The sequence below is a fragment of the Acomys russatus genome, chromosome 4 (assembly GCF_903995435.1).
Source record: "Acomys russatus chromosome 4, mAcoRus1.1, whole genome shotgun sequence".
Lineage (NCBI taxonomy): Eukaryota > Metazoa > Chordata > Mammalia > Rodentia > Muridae > Acomys > Acomys russatus.
In genome coordinates this window covers 82,454,051-82,459,903 of record NC_067140.1, presented here as the reverse complement: position 1 = coordinate 82,459,903, position 5,853 = coordinate 82,454,051, and positions in this window count along the sequence as shown.

Below are 5,853 nucleotides of genomic sequence, written 5' to 3'. Positions count from 1 at the left end.
AAGAGCCAGACACTGACGCTGCATCAGACCTGACAGGATGCATTCCTCTCATCATGCTGGATGCTGACATCCTGCATCCTTCATGCTCCAGCCCCAAGTGCCTCGGTTGCTGTTACCCATCAGAACAGAACAGCTTCAAAGAAAGTTTCTGATCTCAATTGGTCCAGCAGTTCAGATTGTCTCACATAGGGCTCTTATTAAGCCTGGACTGTCTCAACATTTAGAAACTGGACCAAAAATGCTATTCCTGACTTGTTTAATCATTTTCCGCAATTTTATTTGGGTCTCTACAAAGGTATTATTTGCCCCAAATCAACCAAAAGAAACCTTAAGAGAATGACACCCCATTTCCCCTAAGGGGGCGTTGGGTAGGTTTCTGTTTCCTCTTTTGGGCTACAGATGCTTATTTTCATTGGGAGTTGGTTGTAAGTTATTATTGGTCTTATACAGAAAGAAAGTTATGTTGGACTCAGGGACGTCTTTCTTTTCCTTTAGCTTTCTTTCATAGGTATGAAGATAAGGGTTGAAAAGAAAGAAAGGGGGATATAGAAATATATCTATATGATAGAACAAAATGAATCTACTCCTCAACTTAAGTCCTTAACTGTTACTCACCAATAAGGTTATTTTTAATTCATTAGTATAGAATTTTGTATACTGATGCAAAATAAGTTTAATTTTGATACATTGGTATAGAATTCAAATTTAAGATTATTCTTCACACACATTATATATATATATATATATATATATATATATATATTTCTACTCTAATATAAGGTATTGTACCCATCCAACTCAGTTATAATACAAGGTTTACTTCCAACACCTTGAGAGTGCTACTGCAGGCTGTTTAGGATAATTAAGTAATATAAGCTAATTGTTAGTTGATCAAATCATGGTCATATCAATTGCTAGTCTATTTTTATCACAAGAATAACATCCTAGGTTTAACAGATAGATATGATTCTATAGATATATATGGTAAAATAGATAAGGTCTTCAAAAGCCTCAGAGACATGCAGAATATGGCATTTAAAAATGGTTTTGTTACTTTAAAGATTCATTGACAATGAGACAGGTTAACTCCTGGCAACACCCAGCCTACTTCAAAGAGGATGATGAGCATCAAAGAACTTCCTTATGGAGATGGCTTCAAATGTGGCAAACAAGCCACTGGCCAAAATGTCCTAATTTCTACCACAGACAGAATTCTGCCTAAAAATGGGCAAGCTCAGAGACAGGCAGAATTGACGGCCAAACTCTGACAAGACAGGGTAAGTAAGTCCTCAATAGTTCCTGCCTCACAAATATGTCTGTCAGATACATTGGGCCAGAAGGCTGAAGATGATGCTCCAACGTTATAGAGAGTTTTGGGTGACTGTTCAGGCAGTAAACTGTCTCTGTCGGTTTTTTTGTTTTGTTTTGTTTTGTTTTTTTGAAGCTGCTAACCTGCACTTCTAGTTCACTCAGTTAATTAAGTTTTATTCCTTCTCAAGTCTCTGATGGGGTTGAAGACCAGATAGTTTAGCCTTACGATTAAGCTTAGTTGTTTAGGAGTTAAGATGTGTCTAGGTCTAGATAGATGTTTTAAGTTAATAAAGATGAGATATGATAGATATTGATTTTCATTCAGAAATTTAGACCCACCAAGATAGGAAAGATTTTTTTTCAAGTTTGCCAGATGCAAATAGCCAAATCACTATGGATGTAACATTTATATAATCCCTGATTGTTTCATGGTTCTTCCTGCTGCATAGGTTATTTTATTTAATGTGTAATAATATAAACGTATATGTAAAAAAAGAAATATAATAAAAGTGTTTAAAGGTAGCATAGGGTGGAAGCAGGACACACCAGAAGAGTAACTGTCACTGCTGTGAACTTCACAGTTTTGCTGTGAGAGCGGTCCCCCGCCTAGACTATTTGATTATGATCCTGTATTTCCTGGAAATCCTGTCCCAGCTTCGTTTTCACAGTATCCATTAGAATACCTGAGTAAGTAAAGGGTGAGTGCCAGCGCCAGTCTCGTGTCAGCTCTAAGAGCCGCACTCCTGTTTTCTGACTTAGGAGGTCAAAGTACAGACATCTTCCTTCCTACTTATAAGGAACCTCCAGGTCTTCAGAACAGGGGTACAGGAGAGTGCAGCGATGGACTGTCCCCAATGTTCCATACAAATTACATCCCCGACACGACGGTTTTAATGTATGGAGACAACCGCAAATAGGAAAGAAAAAAGTGTCAACCTGCGTCTCTCGGAAGGTACCACGTTCACGTCCTGAAGAAACTGAATTTTTATCTAAGTCGTGCAGAACCACAACCGAAAGATGCTTCAGACTTTCACGGAGAAAAGGCACCAGATCCTAGGCAAGGGTGCTGGGACCACCACAAGCAGTGTCTCAGTTCATCCTCACCACCGCCCTTCTTCCTTCCTTCCTTCCTTCCTTCCTCACAACTGCCCTTCTTCCTTCCTTCCTTCCTTCGTTCCTTCCTTCCTTCCTTCGTTCCTTCCTTCCTTCCTTCCTTCGTTCTTCTTCCTTCTTCCTTCCTTCTTCCTTCTTCCTTTTTCCTTCTTCCTTCCTTTCTTCCTTCCTTTTCCTTCCTTCCTTCTCTCCTTCCTTCCTTTCTTCCTTCCTTCTTCCGTCCTCCTTCCTTCCTTCCTTCCTTCCTTCCTTCCTTCTTTCTTTCCTTTTTTTTCCCCTTGCAGTGTGCTAGGCAAGCTCTCTACCACTAAATTCCAGGGCAAAAAAAACGAAAACAAGGACAAACAAAAACCATCAAGTAATTTGCTGAGGACAGATTTAAGATTTGAATACAGATCTGACCCTGTATATCTGACTTGCTTTGGGGCACAATTTATTCCTTTTTGCTTCCAGTTATTGATTTGTTGTGCATACTGGCATTTGTTTCTGCCATGTGCAAAGCTTGTTTCTGTTCCTGCATTTTCTATAACTGATGTATGTGATGATAGAAATAATTCAATTTTCCACTGTTGAAAGTATTTACTTCATCCATTTTTAAAATAACTGATATAAATTTACCCATAGAATTTTTAAATTTTTTACTTATTCTTTGTGAGTTTCACATCATGCCCCCCAGTAAAAAACACACAAACAGACTAAATAAATAAATAATAAATAAATGCCCCAAAACATAGAAAACATCTCATTTTCATCATTGAGGCTGTGGTGTGTCACCGTGTGTCCCACAGCATACCCCTCCAACCGCACATCTTCACTTGCAAATCTTTCATTGCAATAATCATAGGTCTAGTTCGGGGTCTCTGCCTTCTGTGACACGATCAATGCTGGATCCTCACCAGGACCTTCCAGGTTGGTGATCCTGCTGTTGCCCCTGTGTCCTGGAGATCCTGCATGCTTTACGTCAGCAGAACATGCCCCAGCACTTCACAGATGATGTGCATTGGGAGGGGGTGGACAACTCGAAGCCCTGGATCTGGGGTCTGGTGGCAGCTGACTTGGTCAGTCGGCTGGCTCTCCCTTATCCACACCACCAGGGCGAGCGCTCCAGCCCTGCTCTGTCTAGGCCACTCAGCGCCCACTCTCCCAAGTGCTGCAGCTGGTGAGGGCTGGATCAGTTCTTGGCTCTTGTGAATTCCGGGCCAGCTTTCCCGACTACTGTAGGCGGCAAGGGGTGAGTGGGGAGTGGGTATCACACCTAGGCCCCCTCAACCTCACAGCATACAAGTGTTGCGGCCAGCTTTCCCACGCCCATGGCAGCAGGGCAGGCTCACCTGGCCGCCGTGCCCCACCCCCCCGCCCCGCCCCCAACCAGGGCCAGCTCTACTGTGCTTCCCAGATGAGGTGCAGGGCCCAAACTCCCAAGTGCTGCCGTTAGGGAGGGTCAGGGACAGCTTTCCTGTTCTCATGACTTAGGGGTCAGCTCTCTCACCTGCTTCAAGTGGAGAAGGGCAGGGGTAAAGGGCATCTCCCACCAGTCCAGGCCACCTCGCGGCAGAGGAGTAGGGAGGCCATCTTTCCCTTGCTCTGTCCTCGGGGCCAGTGGCCATGCGGCTCTTGGCCTTGGGGATGGCTCACCATGTCCCCTCGCCCCGCCCCCAACCAGGACCAGCTCTGCTGTGCTGTCCAGGCTACTGTGAGAGGTGGCATTAGCTGCAAGCTAATGAGGAGCAGTGGAGCCAGTTCTGCTCAGCCTTAGAAATCAACGTGCTGCCTGGCAGCTGAGCAGACCAGGGACGTCCCTGTGATCTCTAGTGGTAATAAAGTCACGGACATGCACACCCCACCCCTGCAGCATCCAAATGCACCCCTGCTGCTGCGTAGCCATGGACCTAGATGTGACCCTAAGTGGCCGCACAGGCTGGGGCTTAGCCATGGCTGCAAATGGCCAGGCTGGCCACTCCCAACAAGCTAGTCCTCTCCATTTTTGTCAGTTCCATGTCTCGTCACAGTTTGCTCAAATTGTTCCACTTCTCTTTCTCTTCTGTCTATCCATCACATTTTGCACGTTGTAGTGGCTCCCACTGCAGATGGGCAGGCCATGAGCCTGACAGGCCTCTGGCTGACCTCCTCCATCTGAGCTGCGTGTTTGCAGCCTGCCTGTGTGGCACAGTGGCCTGTGGGTCTGTGGGCATCTCCCCCCTCCCTCATGGCGTTGCACAGTGGTAGGGGAGCTCTGTGCATCTGTGGAGGCTGCTCTGTGGGCATCTTTCTTGGCTTCACTGCATTGCATGGCGCTCAGCAGGTCTCTGTGTCCCCACAGAATTCTCTTTAGAACTCATGTTCTCTGTATCTGCAATTGTTTACCCCTTCGTGGTTTGTAACAGGTATTTTGTTTCCTGACCAGAACTCTATTTTATCATTTTAAGGGACTAGCTTTGAATTTTATTGAAATTGCTTCCTTGCTTTGCTTTTTTAAATTGTGGTCATTATTCCATTCCTCCTGCTATGGTCCTGGTACTCTGAGGAAGCACGCGGAGATCTGCTTGCTTGAGTGCCACCAGCTCTGAGTCCAAGCAGTCTTGTCCAGCCTGGATGCAGTCAGGGAACAGATACGGCCATTCTTCAGCAGCTTTCCCTGAAAACATCTGAGATACAGCTTCTTCTTTTAACCAGTTCCACTTGCTTTTCGTCTTTCTGGGAGTCATCATTTTTACAAACAACTTCAAACATGGTTTATGGGAATGGCCTAGCTGTTAGAAATGCCTCTTGCTCACGCAGAGGACCCAATTTGGATCCGAGTACCCTCATCAGGTGGCTCATAACTGCCTGTAACTCAGGCTCCAGGGCATCTGACACCCTCTTGTGCCTTTGGGCACCTGCATGTAGTGACGACATACACATACACACATAGACAAACACAATGTGATGCTTTAAAACAGTGATAATCACATAATGAATATTCCTTACCTGAAATACTTGGGACCAAAAGCTTCTGGCTTTATACATTTTGTTTCAAGTTGTAGAATCTTTGTATTTTCTTTTATTCATTAATATTTTATTTTTCTGAGATTATAACTATATCATTTCTAGTTCCTTTCCCCCTCCAAAACCTGCCATATATCCTCCCTTGTTCTTTTCCTCATTTATGGCATATCCTTTCATTGATTCAAATACATGTGTGTGTGCATGTGTGTGTAAAAATACATAAATACAACCATCTCAGTCTGTATACTGTTACTTGGATGAATGGATAATAAAATGTGGTACATATACACTATAGAATCCTATTGAGCTATAAAAAGATGAAATCATGAACTTTACAGGCAAATGGATGGAACTAGCAAATATTGAGTGAGGCAACCCAGGCCCGGAGAGATATTGCTGCATGTTCCGACTCATCAGAGGCTTCCGCCTCCATTGAAATGGATG